The 27,418-nt window shown below is 40.2% G+C and overlaps 1 protein-coding gene across 19 annotated transcripts in view; it reads right to left on the bottom strand.

The window, feature by feature from the left end:
• Positions 1–27,418, bottom strand: part of ARPP21 (cAMP regulated phosphoprotein 21) — a 182,326-nt gene that overhangs the window by 29,419 nt on the left and 125,489 nt on the right. The gene's annotated exons all lie outside the window — the stretch shown is intronic.

Below are 27,418 nucleotides of genomic sequence, written 5' to 3'. Positions count from 1 at the left end.
ATTAAGGACAAGAAAAATTATTGAAAGCAAGAAGGGAAAAATGACAAATAACATACAAGGGGACTCCCATAAGGTTAACAACTGATTTCCCAGCAGAAACTCTACAAGCTAGAAGGGAGTGGCATGATATATTTAAAGTGATGAAAGGGAAGAACCTACAGCCAAGATTACTCTACCCGGCAAGGATCTCATTCAGATTCGATGGAGAAATCAAAAGCTTTACAGATAAGCAAAAGCTAGGAGAATTCAGCATCACCAAACCAGCTCTACAACAAATGCTAAAGGAACTTCTCTAAGTGGGAAACACACGAGAAGAAAAGGACCTACAAAAACAAACCCAAAACAATTAAGAAAATGGTCATAGGAACATACATATCGATAATTACCGTAAACGTGAATGGATTAAATGCTCCAACCAAAAGACACAGCCTTGCTGAATGAATACAAAAACAAGACCCATATATATGCTGTCTACAAGAGACCCAGTAAAACCCAGGGACACATACAGACTGAAAGTGAGGGGATGGAAAAAGATACTCCATGCAAATGGAAATCAAAAGAAAGCTGGAGTAGCAATATTCACATCAGATAAAATAGACTTTAAAATAACGAATGTTACAAGAGACAAGGAAGGACACTACATTAATGATCAAGGGATCAATCCAAGAAGAAGATGTAACAATTATAAATATATATGCACCCAACACAGGAGCACCTCAATATGTAAGGCAACTGCTGACAGCTATAAAAGAGGAAATCGACAGTAATACAGTAAGTGTGGGGGAATTTAACAACTCACCTACATCAACGGACAGATCATCCAAACAGAAAATTAATAAGGAAACACAAGCTTTAAATGACACAACAGACCAGATAGATTTAACTGATATTTATAGGACATTCCATCCAAAAACAGCAGATTACACTTTCTTGTCAAGTGTGCACAGAACATTCTCCAGGATAGATCACATCTTGGGTCACAAATCCAGACTCAGTAAATTGAAATCATATCAAGCATCTTTCCTGACCACAACGCTATGAGATTAAAAATCAATTACAGGAAAGAAATATAAAAAACACAAACACATGGAGGCTAAACAATACATTACTAAATAACCAAGAGATCACTGAAGAAATCAAAGAGGAAATCAAAAAATACCTAGAGACAAATGACAAAACATGATGATCCTAAACCTGTGGGATGCAGCAAAAGCAGTTCTAAGAGAGAAGTTTATAGCAATACAAGCCTACCTCAAGAAACAAGAAAAATCTCAAATAAACAATCTAACCTTACACCTACAGGAACTAGAGAAAGAAGAACAAACAAAACCCAAAGTTAGCAGAAGGAAAGAAATCATAAAGAGCAGAAATAAATGAAATAGAAACAAAGAAAACAACAGCAAAGATCAATAAAAGTAAAAGCTGGTTCTTTAGGAAGATAAACAAAATTGATAAACCATTAGCCAGGCCCATCAAGAAAAAGAGGGAGAGGACTCAAATCATAAAATTAAAAATGAAAAACGAGAAGTTACAACAGACACCACAGAAATACAAAGCATCCTAAGAGACTACTACAAGTAACTCTATGCCAATAAAGTGGACAACCTGGAAGAAATGGACAAATTCTTAGAAAGGTATCACCTTCCAAGACTGAACCAGGAAGAAATAGAAAATATGAACAGACCAATAACAAATAATGAAATTAAAACTGTGATTGAAAATCTTCCAACAAAAGTCCAGGACCAGATGGCTTCACAGGTGACTTCTAACAAACATTTAGAGAAGAGCTAACACCCATCCTTCTCAAACTCTTCCAAAAAATTGCAGAGGAAGGAACACTCCCAAACTCATTCTATGAGGCCACCATCACCCTGATACCAAAATCAGACAGATACTATGAAAAAAGAAAATTACAGACCAAAATCACTGATGAATATAGATGCAAAAATCCTCAACAAAATATTAGCAAACAGAATCCAACAACACATTAAAAGGATCATACACCATGATCAAGTGGGATTTATCCCAGGGATGCAAGGATTCTTCAATATTCGCAAAACAATTAATGTGATACACCATATTAACAAACTGAATAATAAAAACCATATGATCATCTCAATAGATGCAGAAGAAGCTTTTGACAAAGTTCAACACCCATTTATGATAAACACTCTGCAGAAAGTGGGCATAGAGGGAACCTACCTCAACATAATAAAGGCCATATATGACAAACCCACAGCCAACATCGTCCTCAATGGTGAAAAACTGAAAGCCATTTCCTCTAAGATCAGGAACAAGACAAGGATGTCCACTCTCGCCACCATTATTCAACATAGTTTTGGAAGTCCTAGCCATGGCAATCAGAGAAGAAAAAGAAATAAAAGGAATAAAAATTGAAAAAGAAGAAGTAAAACTGTTACTGTTTGCAGATGACATGATACTATACATAGAGAATCCTAAAGATGCCACCAGAAAACTACTAGAGCTAATCAATGAATTTGGTAAAGTTGCAGGATACAAAATTAATGCACAGAAATGTCTTGCATTCCTATACACTAATGATGAAAAATGTGAAAGAGAAGTTAAGGAAACACTCCCATTTACCATTGCAACAAAAAGAATAAAATATCTAGGAATAAACCTACCTAGGGAGACAAAAGACCTGTATGCCAAAAACTATAAGACACTGATGAAAGAAATTAAAAATGATATCAACAGATGGAGAGATATACCATGTTCTTGGATTGGAAGATTCAATATTGTGAAAATGACTATACTACCCAAAGCAATCTACAGATTCAATGCAATCCCCATCAAATTACCAATGGCATTTTTTACAGAAGTAGGAAAAAAAATCTTGAAATGTGTATGGAGACACAAAGGACCCTAAATAGCCCAAGCATTCTTGAGGGAAAAAACAGACCTGGAGAAATCAGTCTCCCTGATTTCAGACTATACTACAAAGCTACAGTAATGAAGGCAGTATGGTACTGGCACAAAAACAGAAATATAGATCAATGGAACAGGATAGAAAGCCCAGAGATAAACCCACACACCTATGGTCAACTAATCTATGACAAAGGAGGCAAGGATAGATAATGGAGAAAAGACAGTCTCTTCAATAAGTGGTGCTGGGAAAACTGGACAGCTCCATGTAAAAGAATGAAATTAGAACACTCCTTAACACCATACACAAAAATAAACTCAAAATGGATTAGAGACCTAAATGTAAGACTGGACACTATTAAACTCTTAGAGGAAAACATAGAAAGAACACTCTTTGACATAAATCACAGCAAGATCTTTTTTGATCTACCTCCTAGAGTAATGGAAATAAAAACAAAAATAAACAGATGGGTCCTATTGAAACCTAAAAGCTTTTGCGAAGCAAAGGAAACTACAAACGACAAAAAGACAACCCTCAGAATGGGAGACAATATTTGCAAATGAATCAACTGCCAAAGGATTCATCTCCAAAATATATAAACAGCTCATGCAGCTCGATATTAAAGAAACAAACAACCCAATCCAAAAATGGGCAGGAGACCTAAATAGACATTTCTCCAAAGAAGACATACAGATGGCCAAGAAGCACATGAAAAGCTGCTCAATATCACTAATTATTAGAGAAATGCAAATCAAAACTACAATGAGGTATCATGTCCCACCAGTCAGAATGGGCATCATCAGAAAATGTACAAACAACAAATGCTGGAGAGGGTGTGGAGAAAAGGGAACCCTCTTGCACTGTTGGTGGGAATGTAAACTGATACAGCCACTATGGAGAACAGTATGGAGGTTCCTTAAAAAACTAAAAATAGAATTACCATATGATCCAGCAATCCCACTATTGGGCATATACCCAGAGAAAACCGTAATTCAAAAAGACACGTGCACCCCAATGTTCACTGCAGCACTCTTTACAATAGCCAGGTCATGGAAACAACGTAAATTCCCATTGACAGACGAATGGATAAAGAAGATGTGGTATATATATACAATGGAATATTACTCAGCCATAAAAAGGAATTATAGTGGGTCATTTGCAGAGATGTGGATGGGTCTAGAGACTGTCATACAGAGTGAAGTAAGTCAGAAAGAGAAAAACAAATATCGTGCATTAACGCATATATATGGAATCTAGAAAAATGGTACAGATGAACCGGTTTGCAGGGCAGAAATTGAGTCACAGATGTAGAGAATAAATGTATGGACATCAATGGGGGAAAGTGGCAGGGGGTGGTGTTGATGGTCGGATGAATTGGGAGATTGGGATTGACTTGTATACACTGATGTGTATAAAATTGATGACAAGTAAGAACCTGCTGTGTAAAAAATAAAATAAAATTCAAAATTTCAAAAAAAAAAGAAGGCAATGTGGTGAGGGCCTGGGAAAAAGGAAGAAATAGGAAGGAGAGAGGCAAAGTTCTACCTGCTTAAATCTGAGTCCCATCTCTACCTCCATCCTCCCCATCCTTTACCCCCACCCCCGCCCCCGCCCCCCACACACAGGAATGCATGGTCATCTAGCAGGGTATGAGCCCGGAGCTGGGATGGGTTTGCCTGGGTTTGGCATCAGAAAGGCAAGGAGGTGGCTGGTGGAGCCAGAAACCATGTAAGTGAATGGGAGTAATGAGAAGATGAGAGTCATGGGGATGCATCCTGAATAAACTGCAGATGTTGGGGGAACTGATGCTGACTTGGACACTGATGATTGAGAATTGGTGAGCATGGAGTTCTGCTTAAGGGGCAGGATGGGACCACTACTGGTAGGTTGGAAAACACTGGTTTAAAGATCCTGTAATCACGCAAAAAGGAGGGGTTTATGACTCTCTTAACAATAGCTATTGGGCAGTTTGATATAAAAATAAACAGCGTTGTAAACTCGAGAGATGGATGGAAAAATCTAAAATTCCATGGCAGGAAGTATAAGTCCCTTCTTGGTAATAAAGACAGAAAAAATTACAGCGAATCCAAATATTGTAATATGCATGGGAAAACACTTGGCTTTGAAACAAATAAATTACTTTCTAATTATGAAACCTGGCTTCTTGACAAACATTGTTTTCTCTGCTTGGAGTGAGCTACTGAGGCAATTATGAACAAAAGTATTTTCTTATCATGGAAGAAGTGATGGCAAATTAGTTTATAAATATTTAGCAGTTACTCAGTCAAGCCAATAAAAAAGAGCACATTTTATTGTTCATCATGTTGATTAGAGTCCTGAAGTAGTTTTAAAATTAGGTTATGTTTTCCTCATCGGGATCTTCAGACATAATATTGTTATGTAATACATTTCCCTCTCAGGCGTCTAACGGGTTCAAATCAGGTTTGAATTCGGGTTTGGTCATCGTGAAATAAAGAGGAAACTGAAGTCAGTCCCAGAGATCACTATGGGCAAAAATTTGATTCTGCAGCCTGATTTATTGGAATGACTGCTAATACAGCTGTCAATAGAAACAAATATTTATGAAATATCAGGTTTCTCCAACTTGTTCCTGGCTGATCCAACGGGAACCATTTGTGCTCAGTCCTATTTCTTTGTGGACTGGTTTTACTGAGACACTGGAGCAGTAAAGAGCTAAATGAAGTTTAACCCCAACTGCAAGCATTTAATTCCCACTTCATTACAGTAATAATAAAGAAATAAACTGCTACTATAAAATAAGCAGGATAAAAATCTCCCCATTTCTTGGTGAGCCTAAACGAGTTCCTTGGAATATTTCCTTGCATCTTAAAAAAAAAAAACATATATATATATATATATGTGGCTTCCTAATTTCATTTTAGGAAATGGGTTATAATGCATTACAATTTACACAAATAAAAGTCTTGGAGAGCACTGCATCTATAAAGCATGAAGATAACTTATTGTTCTGGCAAATGATAAAGCTGCTTACAGTGGCAGCTGTGATTTATTGAAGCAATTCAAATACACTTGGAAAGTATATTAGCTTTGCCTCTGCCCACAAAGGGTGCATTTGAGCAAGGTAGGACACTCCAATGATAAATTACAGACCAGATCCAAGTGAAGGCAATTGGCACATCAAATGCCTAAAGGCTCCAAATTATAGCAAGATGTGTTTTCCGTGATAATCTCTCACATACAGTGGCATCTAAGGTGGGCAAAGAAACAAATTAGTGCCTCATTGTTTTCTTTTGTGAGAGTGTTTTTGTTTTGTAATAACGAAGCTTCTCTTGTTTTTTATCAGTAAAGAGACTGGCACCCCCATACTGCATTCAACATTGGCTTAGGACCGTGTGCCATTAAAAGTATAACTGGTGGGGATTTATCAGTTGATTCCAGAATTAAACTTGGCCGAGCCACGTACCTATATTTTACCAAAGAATCCAAAATGCCCAGTTTCCTCTTTAAAGAATGAAAACATGACTCCAGCTGTGTGACAAGCATTTAAAATCTAGAAAGCTAAATTCCTAATGGAAGATCACTGAGTGGAACATTTCACTGCACTGGATATTAGATATTCCCCCTACATAGAAAAGAGGTATCTTAGGACAGAAAGTCTTCAGAATCAGTGCCCATTTCTTCCACAGGCTCAGTGAGGTACCCAGAGCTACATGACTCATCAGTCACTGTGATCTGTGTATCAAGCACTTAGTTCCCGCAATTTAAGCAGTCTCCTCTCATTACTGCATTAATGATTGATGAGCTAATGCCAGGATTCCCTTCACTTTACAGATGAGAACACCAAGGCAGAATGGTTAATTTGTCTAAGGTCACACAGCTATAAATGGCAGAGATTTGAAGCCAGGTAATCTAACTTCTTATTTCTAACCATTCCATTATGTAGAACAAATTACTTATGTGTAACAATTATTTAGACTGATCTATTTTAAAGGACTAATTTTTATCTTTTCCATCCTTTCCATTTTTTTCCCATCCTTCCCATTTCTGATCTCAGTAGGAAGAAACTACTTAACACTCAATTAATTGAATAAGCATTGAAAGCACTTTACTTTCATTTACATTTTCATGTCACCTCTGTTTCCTGGAATGGCTGAGCTTTGTTCCTTGTCTAGAAAGCATGCAAAACTGCATCCCAGCTATGCCTAACTGACAAGAAGGATGGGTGATGGATTTTCAGTGCACTGATGCTTCACTTAGGCAATAAACGGAAGGACCCAGGGCAAAAGAGTGGACCCAGTTAACTACTTGTTACAGCATTTCTGTACTAAACCCCAGGCTTTTCGTTCTTAGCTAAGCTCTTAGCTATCACTCAGAATCAATCTCAGACATGTCTCTAACAAGCCTTGTTACCACTCTCTCAACCCAAGTCAGAGTAGAAGAAAAAAAAATGGGGCTGAGGCAATCCCGCTCAGAATTTGACATTTTGACAGACAAAAATCAGTAAAAAGAAGTGTAGTCTTGGGATATTTAGGGTGAGAACAATGCTATGTTCAGTGTATATATTCTGTTTTGTCAGGTGGGAAAGTGAAATTACTTCTGCAAAATTTCTATCCAAAATTTTAGTTCAATGGCTTAAAAGGATAATTTTTTCTTTTTTTAACTCACCTAAGCAGAATTTTCCTTGCCCTTCACCAATAGTACATACATGAGACAATCATGCATTTCTCATGATTTTAATTCTGATGCTGTGGCTTTGTATTCAGCCAAGAGAACAGAGAGAATTACTTCAGATCCTGAGAAGTGAAGAGGTTTTGGAAATAATGAGTGTTAAACTCCTTGCCATAACTCAATAAGTAGTTAAAAAAATCCACTCTAGACTTTGTATAACTATGTATATGGATTTTGATCTTTCACATACAAACAAGAGAACTGTAATATTTTAGTAAGAGTGGTAGACTTCCATTTGTCTCTCTGCAACCATTTAGAAAACCAAAATGCATGTATATGCAAACAGAAAACTAAAGCCCCACCCCACCCCCCCAAATGTTATCTAAGGTCCCTTTTTTGCCCAGTAATTCTGTGCTCCTACTGACTTCTTTCGTGACCAAAGAAAACTGCTTGAGACAGTCACCTAGAGTTAGGGATGAAGGTGTGACACTTTCTGAGATCAATTCTTGACTTCTACCCACTGTGGCCTGCGTTGCTACCTCCCCAAAGGATGCATGGCGGAAAGCACGGAAAGAACCACATTTAACCTAGAAAACTGGGGGCGTATATCAGCCCTGGAAGAGAAAACAAAACAGAATACATGGAGGAAAAAACCTGCTAGAATCTGTTGCCACACCACTGTACGCTGGTTACAACTGTTACATTTCTAGTGCAAGCATCAGCGTTTAAAATCAAAGCCACAATATTAAAAATAAATATTCCTAAAAATGCTCTTATTATCATGCAAAAATATGCATGTAAAACAGCTCTAATTTATCTTGACAAGTATGTCTAAGAGGTTTCACAGGGACTGAAACTATTCTTTTTCATCAACATTATTTTTTTTAGCTCACCAATAAAGGTTAAAAGGTTCACCATGGTCTTTCATGGGATAAGAATAGGCACTAACATTTAATTGCCTAAAACAAGTTAATTTTTTAAAAAATGTACCTTTTTATTTTAGTCATCCGTAGCAATTTATCCCCTTCTGAAAATCCTATTCGGACTACACGATAGTCATTCACAAAATTTTACTGCTGATGAACAATTTCTGAATGTTTCCACAAATATTAGAAGGTGATGAAAGATTTGGAAAGGATACCACTTAGCACATGATTTCTATACTTGGACTGGGGGTTGCCCCTACCTAGGCCTCTACATTTCCACTGATGTCAGTTATGACTTCAAACTCAAGATCAATATGCTATATTCACTTCTGTAAAATGTATGAGATTTTAGGGTGATCCCTGAAGGACTTATGATTGCCAAGTTAGAAATGCTGGGTTACCATTTCGGTGATTGGACAAGCTCCACATGGTTCCATGGGATTAGGAAATAGCTCTCTTCCTTCACAGATGGAAAAGCATGGGGCGGGGGAGGCAGCCGTTACCCACCTCCTCACCCTTCACATGGAATGCCAATGAGAGGCAGGTGGATGCTACACGTGCATCAAGACTTTTAAAGAACTTTATCAGATGTACAACCAGCAGTGCTGGGCAGGATTTCCTCCACGGGATTTCAAGTCACACTATGGTGCTGACTCTCTGATGAGTTGTCCTGAGGCTATGCCAGCATCCCACCTTCCACTAAGATCCTGGTTACAAGGGGCAGGAACGACGCAAGTGGGAGAACTCAATCAGAATCACTGGGATGTTAATACAACCAAAGTATGTCAGTTAATTATACTAGAGAACTTTTGATAGGTTTCCCCACCCCTAGCTGTGTAATCACAGCCTTAAAAAGACATACAGCACCACTAACCTTATAACTACGTCCCTGGGGTTTTTCTCTACCATATCTAATTGTTTGGCTCTATATTTGTGTCTGCTGCTGAGGCCTCTGATTCACTTCTCCAGTGGTTATTTCAAAGATATTTCAGAGAACCTGGTCTGTCTAAGCATTAGAATCTATAACATTTAGTAAAAGAAGTCATTGAGGGACAGAGGGGAAATGACCCCTCCCCACTAGAACCAAGTGATCCTGGGAAATGATGCTGCTTTATAGTTTTCTTGGCTCCAGAGGCCAATTCTGGCTCTGAACTTCTGGCCATCGATACAATGCTGAATTAACACTTCACAAAACCTCAACATATGCAGGTCTTTAAATTGGGGTTAAATTAGACACTTAGAACCATCTTCAACATTTGGTCTTATTGTTTTAGAAAATGTTGCCATCTGTTCATTCATTCAAAAAATATTGATTGTGTGCCTGCTATGTGAGGTTTATATTGACACGACTGGTCTCAACTGGCAGTAAGAGGTCAAGGATGCTTTCTTTCCCCAGCCCTTCAGCCTTCATGAATCTACTGTTTATCAGAAGTAAGTAGATATTATGATGAGAGAACATATATGAGGAGCTGAAAGTCTCAGACTGAGGGTTCAAATATACTAATAACCAAATAGTATCACACCTGTGTATCACATGTGAATAGTATCACATATGTGCACATAGGCAGTGCCTGTTGCCAACACTGAATGTGAACGAGTAAATAAGTAAACATCACAAATATCATTTTTTAGTGTTCAAAGGATAGTCTACCTTGGCTATCAACACAAATAAGAATATTTTCCATGACAGAGTATCTCTGTAATTTTACTTATTCATTTAATTTTTATTTTATACTGGCATATAGTTGATTCTCTGTAATTTTAGTTTAAAATATACGTGAAGGGGCTTCCCTGGTGGCGCAGTGGTTGAGAGTCCGCCTGCCGATGCAGGGGACACAGGTTCGTGCCCGGTCCGGGAAGATCCCACGTGCCGCAGAGCGGCTGGGCCCATGAGCCATGGCCACTAAGCCTGCGCGTCTGGAGCCTGTGCTCCGCAACGGGAGAGGCTACAACAGTGAGAGGTCCACGTACGGCAAAATAAAATATACGTGAAGGAATAACAACTGATTTTTGGGAAAAAAATTATGTGTAAGATTAATGTGTAAGAATAATGATCTATTCCATATGCGTGCATGTGTGGTACGTGAGTGTGTCTCCGTGTGTGTGCAGGTATCATAGTTTTTGATTTTGATGTCGAGGGCTCTGTGTCTGGAAGAAGCTCTTTGTTATTTAAACATGTTGTAAAATCACAACAGATTTGAGAAGGTTCGTGGGTGGGTGGTGCAAATGGCCTCAGTGCGAGGTGACACCAGGTCTGTGTCTCCAAATATCACCGGATTCCTGCCTGGTCCTATCAGGGGCTCAATAAACATTTGCTGAATAAATAAATGCCTGATTACAAAACCACCTGGAAATTAAACCTATACAAGCAGAACTCATGATACACCTGAACAAACTTTTTGGTCATTCACATCACTGGTGATGTTAGTAGTGTCAGCACTACTGATTAGCAGTAGTGCTAATCTTTCCGGTCTCCACAGATTGGAAATCCACGATATTTTAGCTCCCACTTTCCACCATTTAATAATAAAAAAATCACATTGGTTCTTAATTCCACTCAGATAAGTTTTCCCTCAGAGAGGATTAAAATATGCTCTTTAGAAACAGACTAGAATACCAACTTTGCTGACAGACTCGATGGGACAGCTCCATGGGCATCAAAGCACAGAGAGGAGAAGGTGGTACAGGAGGAAGTATTCTCCAATAGCAAGTCCCTGGGCTCCTGTGAGCGGTGACTGTATAACTGTATCCTGTTACTATATAGAGAGCAAACACCCATGAAGGCACAGAGGTCACATGAGTTGTTTATAAGTAGCTTTGCCTTATAAGCAGTCAAAAAATTCTGGTCACATTTTTCGTGTACCTTTGCCTACCCTAACCACTCTGCCACCTCTTCATCTTAATCACCTCCGAACACATCCCAAAATACAGAGAAAGCAAACATTTGCTGCACCAGACAGTATTCTTGACAACAAAGACATCTTGGAGATGTGGATGGAAATTTGCCGCCAATTTGAACCCGATGGTATTCCTGCCCATAAGGATTCTTTAGAACATAGAGAAGGAGATAAACATCAGAGGAATTCTCAAAGTAGATTAGCTTTAGGGCAGTGGTTCTTAAAGATTAATGACACAAGGACATGGAAGCAACCTAAGTGCCCATGAATGTGACAGATGAATGGATAAAGAAGATGAGGCACATATATACAGGGGAATATTACTCAGACATAAAAAGAAATGAAATTGAGTTATTTGTAGTGAAGTGGATGGACCTAGAGTCTGTCACAGAGTGAAGTAAGTCAGAAAGAGAAAAACAAATACCATATGCTAACACATATATATGGAATCTAAAAAAAAAAAAAAGATTCTGACGAACCTAGGGGCAGGACAAGAATAAAGCCGCAGACGTAGAGGATGGACTTGGGGACACGGGGAGGGGGAAGGGTAAGCTGGGACGAAGTGAGAGAGTAGCATTGACATATATACACTACCAAATGTAAAGTAGCTAGTGGGAAGCAGCTGCATCACACAGGGAGATCAGCTTGGTGCTTTGTGACCACCTAGAGGGGTGGGATAGGGAGGGTGGGAGGGGGACACAAGAGGGAGGGGATATGGGGATATATGTGTACATATAGCTGATTCACTTTGTTATACAGTAGAAACTAACACAGCATTGTAAAGCAATTATACTCCAATAAAGATGTTAAGAAGAAAAAAAGATTAATGGCACATTAATTGCTTGAGAATGCAGTTTGGAAAAGCTGATCTGTCTGAGCATTAGAATAAGTTGCACTTAGTTAAAATCAAAAAAAGCTTTTAAAGAGACTGAAGAAATGCACCTTCCCTACAAAAAGAGAGTACCCCTTGGGGAGAGGTGATGCCTAGCTGTCAACAATTCAGGAAAATCCAGTTATCTGCATTTTTTATAAGCTCCCCTCCCCAGCCTAATGCTGATGGAACATCTCTTGAGAAACAGTGATTTAGGAGTGATGAAAGTGCATTTTTCCAATGGCAAATTTCTATCACATCACCACCTTTTCTGAAGATGGGTATAGTAGCTACAGTTCCGTGATGGGGTCTTTAAAGTTTCAAATTGCTTCCAAATTTTTCCAGGTACATAATATTGTCCTAATAAATCAATGAAATTTATCTCAAGCCCCTTGAAGACCAGCAGACATCAAACTCCCAGCTGATTTATCTTTTTACTTCCTGCTTCGACTTCCACGCCTGTTAGTTCCCAAAATAAAGCCATCTGCAGTGATTTCACAGAGGTTCTGGTTTGCCTGGAGACTCTCACATCCCCTCCACCCTACAGAGGCTTCTGCTGCAAATCTAGCAGAAAGAGCCAGATGGCAGGTGTCGTTGTACAAGTGCTGGCTGTCACCACCAGGCAAATTTACAGGATTCAAGTAGCCGGTCTTCCCGACAATCCTGCGGACCCTCAGGGCCACCAGTGTGAGCTGGAACAGGAAGAGAGCTTGCGGGATGCTGAGAGCTGGAATTACTGACTCACATAATTTATAGTCAGTTGCTGTCACCACAAACCAACAACAAACAACAACAAAGGGGGGAAAAAGAAAAAGAGAGAATGCTTTTGGTGTCTTTTTACTCTGTCTCACAGCCTCTTGAATAAGCCTGGCATGCCCTTTTAGGTTTTAAATCTCCATTTACAAGCACACACAGGTACAATGTGATGTTTAATATATGCCGTCTAGGTCCTGAAGGGATAAGGTAGTTCCTGCAACATTAGAGTAACTCAAAATGGGAAGCAACACAGGATCGCTGTTTTTGTTCTGGTTAATTTTAGCCAGTGGTGGGTGAAACAATCCAACGTGCTAGTGCTTGTTGACAGCATTATAAGAACTCTTTGGCAAAAAACACTGATTTTCTGCACTTAATATCTTTTTTCAATTCTTCACTAGAAAGAATGGACAGATTTCTGCAAGGAGAGAGGCTTCAGAAGAAGCCAACCTGCCAACAACCTGACCTTGGACTTCCAGCCTCCAGAGGGGTGAGAAATAAATGCCAGTTCTTTATCACACACACACACACACACACACACGCACGCATGCACATGCACGCACACACACACACACACGCACGCACACACACATACTAACCCTCTTATTTTTGCTACTTGCGCTGAAGACTTGTTTCTGAATAAGAGACACTAAATCTCTTGGCAAACTCTTAAATTCCTTAAGTTCCAAGTTGAACAGGTGGTTCAATTACCCGGAAAAAGAAGCAAAAGCCTACAGCACACTAAATATCCTTAACTAGCTGACAAACTCAGCAGCAGAATAATTTAGAAATCAACAACTATATATGCATATTCTCTATCATTGTTCTGAGGAAGGAGAAAATACAGATAAGAGGGATGAAGTGGGTTAGGAAGGGGTTGAGTTTTGGATCCAGACTGATACACGTTTAGTGATTTCCTGGGGCATAGTGAGAGCTTAGGACTGAAAGTCACATCAGCTGATTCCCATACTTGCTGAATGATGTCCCTGGAATCGGACTTCCTAGATTCACCTATCTATAAATTCACATGCCTATATTTGTCTTGCCATTTTTAAGAGGGGGAGAAAAACATTTTGAGCTCTTGGGGGCTTATTTAGAAGCATACCTAGAAAGTATGTCATAAGTTCTGCCAAATTAATACATTAATTTTCACACTAGTCACCAAATATGCCATTACATCCTGCCAGAGTTTGGAAAATGCCTATTATGCAAATTTCAGAACTGAAAATACATGTAAAAATAAGTGCTACCACTCAGTCATTTAAATTCAGTTTATTTGGACAATCACATTCGTACACACACACACTTCTTAAAAACCCAATTTCCCTTTCTCTATTTGGATGTCTAGAAAAGACCAGCTAAAGGCAATAATGAAACAGTGTCCATTTCACAGATGAGCTATTTTCATGAATGGGAAGACAGAGCAAGTGGTTGGTAGTGGGGTCAATGGCTAAATGAACTGATAGCGAGGACAAGTGTAGTTTTTATGCCTGACAGACAGCAGTGCTGAGGAGCCCCAGGGAAGGAGGGAGGGAGCAAATGTTTCCATGTTTTTTCCCCCACATTCCTGTTGCCAAGGAAACCTTCTCCTCTGTGTGGCACATTCCCAGAGACTCTTGAGGTAGACTCCAACCCAAAGAGTATGAGCTCCTTGAATTTTGTCGCTTTAACAATGGGAAATTAAAAAGACATGAGTGCTTGACAGAAGGCAGAGAAATACCCTGAACTTTCTGTGGAGTCCTCCCTGTTTGGGGAGAGAACAAGCGAAGCCAGTAACAACAGTCTGTTATGAAATAGTCCTGGGATATGGACACTAAGGAAGATAGATAAATGAAAGATTTGAAAGCTTTTGTTCCGCCACCACATGTACTTTCTTATTAAAGAGGAAGCCAGGAGTGCAAGGGCTGCTCTGGGAAACATTCCATGTTGTAAACTGCTGTTACTGTGTGAGGTATTTCCGAGTGTTTGGGGTTCTCCTGAGTAGTCCTGAATGACTGAGGCAAGGTTGGACCTACAAGGTTGGGAGCAGGGTGATTCATTATTGCTATTAAAATTATGCCACATATTATTATAATTACATTTAAAAATTTTCCATTTGTTTGCTGCCAGTATATACAAATACAATTAATTCCTATATTGTGTCCTTGTATTCTGCAACATTGTTAAACTCACTTATTAGTTCTAGTAACTGTTTTGTAGACTGTCTTGAATTTTTTTATTTAAACATGCATGTCACCTGAAAATACAGTTTTGCATAGAAATATAGTGTTCAGAACTGTTATGAGAATCAGTTTACATGCATGTATAAAATAATAAGGTGTTTTCAATAAATAAAAACACTGTATTAATAAGAAAGTGGCATGATCTATGATTATGTGCCTATAACATGCATATATATAAGCTCAAACACACAAAAAAAGGCAAAAAAATCATTGTTCTGTCAGCATGGAGTTTTTGTGTCTTTCAAAACATTCTGGGCTTCCTGGGTGGCGCAGTGGTTAAGAATCCGCCTGCCAATGCAGGAGACATGGGTTCGAGCCCTGGTCCGGGAAGATCCCACATGCCGCGGAGCAACTAAGCCCATGCGACACAACTACTGAAGCCCACGCGCCTAGAGCCCGTGCTCTGCAACAAGAGAAGCCACAGCAATGAGAAGCCTGTGCACGGCAACGAAGAGTAGCACCTGCTCACCGCAACTAGAGAAAGCCCGCACGCAGCAACAAAGACCCAACGCAGCCAAAAAAAAAAAAAAAAAAAAAAATTCCTTCCCTGTAAGTGCTATGTTGTTTTCACAATTTATAAAAAGTTTCATATTCTAAATAAAATGACAAAAATTACTATGTTAGGACTGAAAATTGCCACAATTTTCAGCTAGGCAGGAGCTTTACTCTCTTTTTTTTTTGTCCTTGGATTGTTCTCTTTGACTCATCTCCCCAGTAAAAACTGAGCCTTTCCTCCAAGATAGATTTAGTTGGTCTCAACTGGGGAAATCAAGGTGTTCATCAAAATTCACTAGAGAGTATCTCTAGCCCTCTGACCTGTATCATGTGATGTCACACAGTCCGGTTAACACCATCCATACAAAGATGAGTACTCAGAGGGATATTTATCTATGAACTGTTTTCCTTGGGAAAGAAATGTACACAAACCCACTTGGAGCTAGTTTGACATATCCTACTGCGTATTCTTACAATCCCTCGAAATGCATACTCCACTGCAGTATCTTGCATTTGGGGGGCTCTATTCTAACTCCTCTATCTGCCATTTATTTTTTATTCTCAAACAGTTATGACCCACAATGGCTCATAAAAAGTGCAATGGCGTTGGACCTACTTCAGAAACAAAAACAAAAAATGACAGAGTAAGAGCATCTGAGAAAACGTTAAAAATGCAATTTTAATGAATCTCTAGGTGCCTTTAAGGAAATGGTGTGGGAATCAGGGAGAAGATGTCAGTGGGCAATTAGGGATTGGTGGCGGTCCTGGAAGGGCATCAAAATCCTGGCTACAGGGACTTCCCTGGTGGCACAGTGGTTGAGAATCCGCCTGCCAATGCAGGCGACACAGGTTCGAGCCCTGGTCTGGGAAGATCCCACATGCCATGGAGCAACTAAGCCCGTGTGCCACAACTACTGAGCCTGCACTCTACAGCCCGTGAGTAACAACTACTGAGCCCACGTGCTGCAACTACTGAAACCCATGCGCCTAGAGCCCGTGCTCTGCAACAAGAGAAGCCACCACAATGAGAAACCTGCACACCACAACGAAGAGTAGCCCCCGCTCACCGCATCTAGAGAAAGCCCGTGCACAGCAACAAAGACCCAATGCAGCCAAAAATAAAAGAAATAAATTTATATTAAAAAAAAAATCCTGGCTACAGCCAGGGAAGATGGGCTGACAACTGTGAAGTGCACCTGGATGAAACCACGCAGTGGGGCTGTGGCCTCTTCAGGGAACTGAACAAGAGCATGAGTGTCAAGCCTATTGCATGTTGCTCTTCTAATGAACAGCCGTGCAAAAATGCCTCTGCCGTGGAATCGGGCTGTAACAACTGAACTAGTGACCCTACATGTAAGCATGCGACCTCCACCTGCTTTAAAGAGGGTATGGGAGCCACTGCGCTTCTTTGAGAATTATATTAACTTTCGAGGCTCCTACAATCCCGCAGCCTTCCTGGATTGCTGTCTGGACCCAGAACTATCATGTTCATGTGCCATCGTTTGGACAGAAGGGCCAGTGGCATTTCAGAGCTGGAGGGGGTGATTAAAATTTTGTTCTTGCGCTGCTGGTCCAGGGAAGGGGCAAACTGGATGTCATGAATAAAGTACATCCATGCTGACTGGCTTGGCTGAATTGATACTGGTGTCCCTACAGAAAATGGTCACATCTGAAGACCGTGGAAAAAAGAAAGGAACATATTTCACGGCTACTTACTTGGAGGTAGTGTCCTTTGAATTTAGTGATCTGCACACTGTTTTCAATTCAAAGTTAGAAAAAAAAATCAATAATTTTAAGCAATAGTAACCCCCTTGGAAATGACAAATTTAAATACCAGCCTAATCATTTTTTCTGTAGAGACCATGGCAGCTTGGTATCTGGGAAGCAAGATAAAAATAACGTAATTCAAGATGCTCTTCACTGTTTTATCACCACAGATTTCTAAGTGGAGTCAAATCCTGAGGGCTAACTTGATGCTGGCTTTAGGGACAGCAATGGGAACAAAAAATAGCCTAGTACTTTCCATGCTCTGCTTCCAGAAGGTTGGGAAAATCTAGAACATTCTTCTTAATCATTTGAATGCTAGATTGTGAATGTCTCTGAAAGAATGCAGTGTCCTATCTCTTAATGGAGAGGGATGTGTAGGGTGGAAAGAAATGAGATTGATAAATTAAAATAAAGGGGAAGGGACTTCCCTGGCGGTCCAGTGGTTAACACTTAGCCTCCCAATGCAGGGGGTGCAGGTTGAATCCCTGGTGGAGGAGGTAAGATCCCACATGCCTGGCGGCCAAAAAACCAAAACATAAAAGCAGAAGCAACATTTGTAACAAATTCAATGAAGACTTTAAAAAAAAATAAAGGGGAAAATGCAGACAATGAACCCATGAGATGAAAGGCACCAAGCACGCAGAGTTTGGAGTGAAAATCTTATTTAATATAAGGAGAAAGAAAAAGGCAAACAAACGAGAGAGGGAGAGAGAGAGGGAGGGAGACTGTGTGGAGTTAAGAATTAAAGATAGAAAATAAAATAAGAAAACGGATTTGGGGATGGGGAGGAAATAGAGACCTTGAGGAATTAAAAAAATGTTTCTAAAGAAAATGAGGTCATTCATAGATCTAGGTGACAGCTGACAGCAGAAATTGCTGGCAGCAAATTCACAAGACATAAAAAGAGCAGACCACAAAAAGGGAGGGTCAAGACTACACATGGCACAAAACATCCTAACTTCTATTTTTGTGTGTGTGTGTGTTTTCTTTTGTTTTTTTATTTATTATTATTATTTTTTGTGGTACGTGGGCCTCTCAGTGTTGTGGCCTCTCTTGTTGAGGAGCACAGGCTCCAGATGCGCAGGCTCAGCGGCCTTGGCTCACGGGCCCAGCCACTCCACAGCACGTGGGATCTTCCCGGACTGGGGCAGGAACCCATGTCCCCTGCATCGGCAGGAGGATTCTCAACCACTGCGCCACCAAGGAAGCCCCCTAACTTCTCTTAATTTACTTTGGTTAAACCATCAGGTAACTGACACCTTGGAACAAGTAGTTCGGGTTCTTTGGATTTTTCTAATGCATTCAGATTCTCTCTTAGGACAACGATATCTCTCTTAGGAAAGATGTTAACAGTTTTCAAAAACACATGTATTTGTATGCTTTTCTTGCCACCTTACAAGCTATGCTTTCCACTTTCTGTTGCATAAGACAAAGGAAACAGATTTTTAAAAAAAGAAAAAAGAAAACAGATAATGCTATGATCTGTCTTACTTCCTATCTTTACAGAAAAGCAGAAATCCTAACCATCCTGTAGTGCTTAAATGCATAACAAATGAGTATGTTAACACCAAAGGTACATAAAATGCAAAGTGTTAAAGTAACTATTTCAAACACGTTGAATAAATTCTTTTACCATAACCTCCTAGGGGACAGAGGGACCCGGTCATCTATATTGTTTTGGGAACCTGTAAGATTTTCAGACCTAAGAATAGCATAATTCCTATTAATGCTCCTAACAGTGTTAACCTTTCTCATAATCTCAGCTTAATACTTCTCATTCCCATTTCTGTAAATGGAATAATTAGACCAATTAATGAAAGAAACACATGAACATTTCCATAGAAACCTTTTCCAGACCAATATTTTCAGGACAGCATGTTCCGCAAGGATTTATCCATGTGACTTCCACTGATGTTAACAGAAATCAGACAATTAAATCCTCCTGTAACTCTTTGATAATTTACCCCCTCTGCTTTTAGGAACATAATAATGCAGACATCCAAAGTGCAATCACTTCCTTAGAGTTGTCAAGTGTAAAAAATTTTGCATTGCTTCTCTGAGTGATTATCAGTTATATATTCTTTCTCAAACTAAAAAAAAATAGAGATTAATGGCATTTAAAATATTAAAATGTATGGACATTATATGTAGGGTAATTAGGCAAACAGTTCTTTTTTAAAAAATCATCAAATTTTGGAAGGCAATTTAAGATAAAAAGAGAAGATCCCACTGTCTATAAATGAACATCTCTTATTGGTCACACTGGTGTACCACATTCTTTTTTTTTTTTTCGCGGTATGCGGGCCTCTCACTGTTGTGGCCTCTCCTGCTGCGGAGCACAGGCTCCGGACGCGCAGGCTCAGCGGCCATGGCTCACGGGCCCAGCCGCTCCGCGGCATGTGGGATCCTCCCGGACTGGGGCACGAACCCGCGTCCCCTGAACCAGCAGGCGGACTCTCAACCACTGCGCCACCAGGGAAGCCCCACATTCTTTCTTTATCTCTGATCTCTGATGCTCCCTCTCCTCATCTGAGCCAATCCTAAGAGGGAAAGAAGTCAAGGTGAAGAATATCGTCCTAAGAACAAAGACAGAGAAAAGGTTTCTGAAGATAAAATCCCTCTCAATTACAATGACTGCTTAATAAGTCAGGCTAAAAATACAGAATTCACTGTCAAGTTTACTCAACTGCACTGATTAGATAAATTTATAGACTCCATTAAGGTACATTCTGCCCCATCCCGAATGTGTTTCAGAGCAACAGTAAAGAGGCAGCAATCCTCTTTCTCACTAGGAGCTGTTAATATGAAAAATATTCTATTGCAACAAAAAATATTACTCCTAAAAGAAATAAAAAGCTAAGACGTTGCTTTTCCTATCAGGAACAGAGGCTTTTGTCTATTTTCAAATATACACGGGTCACATCTATCTTCCTGCCAGGAATGCCACCCAATCCATTCCATCGTTGTGCATTCACAAGGCAACTAAAATGATTAAAGGAAAGCTAGGGCCCGAGCTCCGCAACAAGAGAAGCCACAGCAATGAGAAGCCCGCGCACCGCAACGAAGAGTAGTCCCCGCTCGCCGCAGCTAGAGAAAGCCTGCGCGCAGCAATGAAGACCCAATGCAGCCAAAAAAAAAAAAAAAAAAAAAAAAACCAACCAACCAACCAAACAAAAAAACTAGCCCTGTAAAATGAGTTCTGATGGAAGTATCATTACTTTATTTATTTATTATTTTGGCTGCATTGGGTCTTCCTCTAGCTGCGGTGAGCGGGTGCTACTCTTCGTTGCAGTGCGCAGGCTTTTCATTGCGGTGGCTTCTCTTTGTTGTGGAGCATGGGCTTTAGGGGTGCGGGCTTCAGTAGTCGTGGTGCACAGGCTCAGTAGTTGTGGCTCGAGGGCTCTAGAGCACAGGTTCAGTAGTTGTGCTACACGGGCTTAGTAGCTCCGCGGCATGTGGGATCTTCCCGGACCAGGGCTCAAACCTGCGTCTCCTGCATTGGCAGGCGGATTCTTAACCACTGCACCACCAGGGAAGCCCCTCATTACTTTAAATGTATAGAAATTCCCAAATTGCTAAGCATATGAAAATCCAAACATACTATATCCCTGAATGTGTATCTGTGACATAGTCCTTGGATGTTTGAACTTTGAAAAAAATGTGTATATTCGTTTGTTAACATGGATTGGTTGGTTAGGCTTTTACTTGATTTCATAACATTTAATTAATTTGCTCTTTTTGATATTTAAATTCGAGGGCTGACAGGTTTTCATTTAACCTTTTAAACTTTCCCACATTCTCTGCTCTCTCACTCACAAGCACACGCTCCCTGTACACGTGAACATAAAATAGGTACACATATCATTCATTCTTTCAGCACCTATGAGTACCTGCTATGTAGTAGAATCATGCTCTATTTATTTTCTATCTCAAGATTTGCATTTGTAAGCTTTAACCTGTTTATGCTAAATACTCACTAGCTATAATTCGTAAGATCATATATGCTGACCATGAAGTATTAGATTTATGCCTGAGATATAAATAATGTTGAATCAAAGAGTGAATCTCGGTAGGTCCTTTCTCTTGTCAGTAGCTGGTCTACAAGATAGCCGTGGTTAAAAGTGTACCATCTACTACATTGCTGTCAAGATGGTAGAGCAGTAATACCAGCATCACCTGGGAGTGTGCCCGAAATGCAGAATCTCAGGAGTCGCCCAGAACTACTGCATCAAAATACACATGTGAACAGGATCCCAGGTGCTACGTATGCGCCTGAAAGTTTGAGGCACACTGGCTACAGCCACCCTCCCCCAAATATCCAAAATGGATGAGGGGGCAGACATTGCATTTACAAAATCTAGTTAAGGAATATTCAGAAACCTAGAGTTGATTTGTGTGTGGAAGGAGCTACAGGGAGTTGAACTGCTCTACCTAAAGAGTGGAAGTTATTTTGGATTTTTGTTCCAGAGAAGAAGAGAAAAATCTAATGGCCTATTATATCATTTGTATTTCTGACAGGCTGACCCCCTTGAAGTCTACCTTCTTCACTGAAGAACTTTCTACATACAAGTGGTTTTCTTCCTAGATAGAATGGAGGTTTGGATCAATGAAATCTATATCCCAAAGGTCAAAGGGTCCCCAACAGACCTGGATTCTACTGTTATCCTGTCATCAGTTAGCAAAATAAAACAAACAGGATCTCTACTCCCTCACCTGGTTTCCTCTTCCCTCACCATTCTTCTTGTATACCTTTTATTTACATATATTTTAAATAAATTGCAACCTTCTTTATCTGCATCCATCATTCTTCACTCTGATTAACTGGAGGCTTGCTGCAAGGTTTATTTCCAGCTTCTCTATCAGGGCAGGGAGAGATGATGCCCTAAGAGGTGGGGAAGCTCCAGTTTTTCTCCTATGAATAGGGAGGGGGTGATAACACTTCTCCGAGTAATCTGGATGTTATTTTTACTCCTGTTCATGTGCCCTCCTTACCACCTGCACGTGCTAGTTGGTTCTGAGTTCATATAGTCAAGGGCAAAATCTCACAAGTCAGACTCAGTCAGCCTGAATAACCCTGCTGAGTGTCTGAGAGCTGAATCGGTTACTAAATCTGTAAAGACTGAAGTAGCAGAAGTCCCCTTTCTGGCTCTGACGAGAAAGACTCCACATCGGGTAGGAGGCTGACCTTCCTCAGTTTCCTCATTTAGCAAAACTGAGTGTTTACCTTCCATTTCTATTTCCACTATTTAAATATCATGATGGCTGACGAGCAGAGCCTAAGAGAAAGTCCAAGTGAGGTTTATCTTAAATCCAAGTGAAAAGAGTGAGTAAAGTTCAAAAACTTCTGAAGACCTCCACCATTGCCTCCTGTAAGAGATTCCAACTCTACTGTCACCAGGCAGGTTGGAGCCTCATGGACCCAATCCAGAGAACTGAGCAGAGCAGAAGTAAATAGGTGAGCAGAACCCCACAAAAGCTGCATGGAGTTTTGCAATACAATGCATTTTTAAGATTTCCTTTTCATGGCTTCCTTTTAAACTATGATTTGAAAAGTAAAACATTGTCATGGAAAATGCTCTATGAGATTGGTTTTTACCAAAAATGAATCATTCGGCAGATGGTTGGGAGTGGGGGAAGGTGGGAGAGGAATGGGATTTTAGAAAAGCAGAGGTGAGAGGCATCCCCACAGTTTTCAGAATCCACATCAAATGATCCACTGCAGTTATAATCTAATCTAAGGCTCACGCAAGTTTCATGTTTTTCCCCCTTCCTGCTCTGCTCTGAAGCCATCCATGTTCTCTTCCTGTTGTTCTATTTTCATTATATTCAAGAATACAGAAACATCTGCTCTATTAGGAAAGCAGAACTGTTGGACTGTCTGTTGTAAACAGTCACCTACATGATTTTTCTACCCAAACCTAAAGTAGTATTACTGCCGTTAAGCAACAGGGCTGAAAGCCTGGCACGTGGACAGCAGCTTATAGGAAGACCTTACCCAAACTTCACTGGTCAGAGGGCTTTGACCTTCCATACTGCTTCTATGGAATGTTTCTAGCTTCTGTTAGGGAATGAAACATTTCTTGTTTATTTGGGAAAGGAACCAACATGCTCCAAATAGCTACAGTCTCCCCTTCATCCTTGGACTTCAGGGATACGGGGGCAACCTTTGTCTTGAGATTCATTTCAGGACTTTAGGAAGTCTTATAGTTTGAGTCACGAATATCCACCTCTCAGCAACTGCCAGAACGAGTAAACAGGAAATCAGCAAAATTACAGATGATCTTAACAGCAAAATAAACTAACAGGATTTGACTGACATGTATAGAACATTCCACCTAACAACAGCAGAATACCCATTTTTTTCAAGTGCTCAAAGGAACATTCACCAAGATAGACCATATCCTGGGCCATAAAACCAACTGTAACAATTTTATAAGAATTGAAATCATACAGAGTATGTTTTCTGACAATAATGGAATCAGCCTAGAATCAATAACAGAAATACAACAGGAAAATCTCCAAACACTTGCACATTAAACAACATACCTCTAAAAAATCCACCGGTCAAAGAGAAAAATCTCAAATAAAAGAAAAAAATATATAAACATGAATCAAAATATGGCATCTAAAAATATGTGGGACACAGCTAAAGCAGGGCTGAGAAGGAAACAAAGCACAAAATTCTTACATTAGAAAAGAGAAAAGGTCTTAAATCAATAATCCAACTTCCTACCTCAAAAAACTACAAAAAGTAGAGCAAAATAAAACTAAAATGAGCAGAAGGGAGAAAATAATAAAGACAAGAGGAGAAATCAATAAAATTGAAACAATAAAACAATACAGAAAATCAGTGAAACAAAGAGGTAGTTCTTTGAAAAGATCAATAAAAATTGATAAATACAGCAAGATTTATGAAAATAAAAGAAAATTTAAAATTACCAATATCAAGATAGAACAGGATATCACAACATATCCTGTAGCTATTAAAAGGATAATAGAGGAATACTACTGACAACTTTATACTCATAAACTCAACAACTTAGAAGAAGTGGGTCAATTCCTCAATGACCACAAACTACCAAAACTCAGCAAAACTGAAATGGATAATCTGAATAGTCTTATAACCATAATGAATTCATATTTTAAAAGCTGCACACATTATCTTCAAATAAAAAGTAAAAAAAAAAAAAAAAAAAATTTTGCTTCTGCAAATCCCCAGGCCCAGACAGTTTCACTGGAGAATTCTACCAAACATTTAAAGAAGATTTAGCACCAATTTTACACAATTTCACGCAAAAAATAAAAGAGGAGGAACCACTTCCTAATTTATTTTATGAAACCAGTATTATTCTAATACCAAAATTAGGATTTATTCATTCCCAAATGCCCATTTAGGAAAGTATATGGGACTTTACAAGTTCATTTTTGTTGTTTTTAGGACATGTCCAAGATCTTGGAGAACGAAGAATGAAGCTATATACATATCTATGTAGAGAGAGAGAGAAAGAGAGAGAGAGAGAGAGCACACTTTTAAGTCAAACTGAAAAGGGAATTTGGAGTTGGAGACATGATGTAAAAGGAACGCTATTTTTTTCCTTCCCAATGTATGATTTGTGCACGAATGTCTCAGCTGCTCTCTGCCGTTTGTTACTGACCAGCTCTGCAAAATAACATGGAAGCCCATGTGAGTCGGGAGACAAAAGTCCAGGCTCTCAATGTGTTCTGCTATTAAGCCACCCTGTGTACTTGAATAATTAATTAAATGTTATCTACCTCTGTAACATGCTGGTTTAGTTACAGCATGTTAAGTTCTACAGGATCATCCATGCCAGGAAATAAAGGCAAAACTAGTAAGTATGTTTATGTCATTATGATAAATTGGTTAACACACAGGCTTAATTAAGAGGCTCTTTCCTCTATGAGGCAGTCCACGGACATGGAGTTGTTCCCCCAAATAACTCCTCTATGTATGTCCCTTTGGGAAGTTGCTGATGGTGTCACTAAGCTCAGCGAAAAGCTTCCCAGCTGTAGGGCCCAGAGTCCCCTTCCACCGTCACAGAGCCATCGCCAAGCTGTGTTCCTTGGATTTTATTGGCAGAGGTGATTCTCAGTGAGATCTGGGGACACGATCTGCCTTCCCAAACACTCAGTAAATTCAGCAGAGGTGGAAACCACAGGGGGATTTTCGGCCTGATGTCAGCTGTGATGGCCACCACACTAGGAGCACAAGGGTCTACATGTGTATACTGATGTCATCACTCTCAGGGAAGATACTGTGCATGTATCATTTTGCATTTCTCAGCTCCCCACCCTCACAGGCACATTAGCTGCCACTCACTTCCTTGACACCTGAAGCACCGGCTGCTATTTTGAGCAAGATACTGACTTAGAATGCTTTCTTCTAATTACGTGTCATTAACTTGCCTTGGGGTGGCAGTTCCCTGGTGATGTGGGGCATGGGACAAGTCAAAGCCACTGGGTTGTCACAAAAGCCACCAGTTAGGTCTCCTCAAGATGGGGAGGGTGGTTTCTGCATCCCCAAATTCCCCTACAGTGTTTTAAAAAGGGTAAGAAAAGGTCATGTGGATTCTCCCTTGGGTTGACATGCATCAGTGAAGGTAGCGGGGAAGAGTCAGTGGGGAGCCCGAGGCTTGTTCTGAATCTTATTCTGCTGCCCAGTTAACATATTCATCCAACTTTCTCAGCACCTCACACAGACCCAGAGTTCACGGGATAGTGGGATGCTGCACGTCTGGACCTGCATTCCTGTATGTGAACTATACCCTAACACAAGACTGAAATATCCTTCAGAAAACTCTCAAACAGTGGCACTAAACTAAATTAAAAAAAAATCATTATAATTAGATATTGGCATCTTTCTTCTTCTAAAGGCAGTGGCAACCAAAAGGAAAACTTTGCTATAGCCTCTGGACCAATAGCTAGAAGATTATAAGTTAACTCTTTGATAACACGAGCAGGAAAAAAAAAAAACCAGACGGTTCAAGAATGCAAACAACACGTTACTAGAGTCTATATCTAAATTGATAGCACAGTTACCACCAGAATGATAGAGATAATACCATTTTCCAAGAGTCAGAGAAAATATGGCCAAATGCTTGTCTTAAAGTAACTAATAATTAGCAATCCTTTAGTGCTCTCATGACTGTAAAAGTGTAAAGCCAATTCAGAGGTCAAAATATATCCTTCCCCAAACTGATACAGTGTTGAAAATAAGACATAGTCTGGTTGGCTGCTATATGCGTCTCCTTCTTCTCCCACAGACTTTAAGCCATGAGATGAACTAAAGAATATACAACTACCCCCACCATGGAGGAATTAAATGACCCCTCCAAGGTGACAAAATGCTAGCAGCATCAGCGTGAGTATTCTAGTGGGGATTGGTATTCATCCTTGGCAAGGATGGTGCTTTTTGTCATAACGTAAAAAAACTGTCCATTTCCTGTAGATATCACACAGGCATATTGTACACATTACAGATGCACATACATACGTCCAGTGCAGAAACTGGGTGGCAGATGGGAGTGTGGGCTCTAACATGCTGCCCTACTCACGGAAGGCAGGGTGCCCCAGCCAGGCGGTCTTCAGCAGGACCCTCAGCGGTTTTCTCTGCCGTGTGGGCAGCAGAAAGGATACACATGTCTCCCTAGCACAGGTCACTGAGGCCTGCCGGCTTCCTGCTGCTGTCGGGTCGCGGCATCCCATCAGGAGTGTGACACAGTAGGGAAAGAGACCGGTTCACTGTGAGACCTGCTACTCACTCTCGGACAGTGCCTCGGCCCCCCTTCCCACTGCACAGCGGCTGCCGCAGGAGGCTGTGGCCCTCCAGACCATAAGCCAGGGTCTGAGTTCCACCGGGACACAGGCTGCAGTGTCAGTGGCCTTCTTCTCAAAACGCTGCTTTCTAGGATGCTACAGAAACAACCTAATTT

Source organism: Delphinus delphis, chromosome 10 (assembly GCF_949987515.2).
Source record: "Delphinus delphis chromosome 10, mDelDel1.2, whole genome shotgun sequence".
NCBI lineage: Eukaryota > Metazoa > Chordata > Mammalia > Artiodactyla > Delphinidae > Delphinus > Delphinus delphis.
The sequence above is the reverse complement of the archived record's forward strand: the minus strand, read 5'-3'. Positions and strand labels throughout refer to the sequence as shown.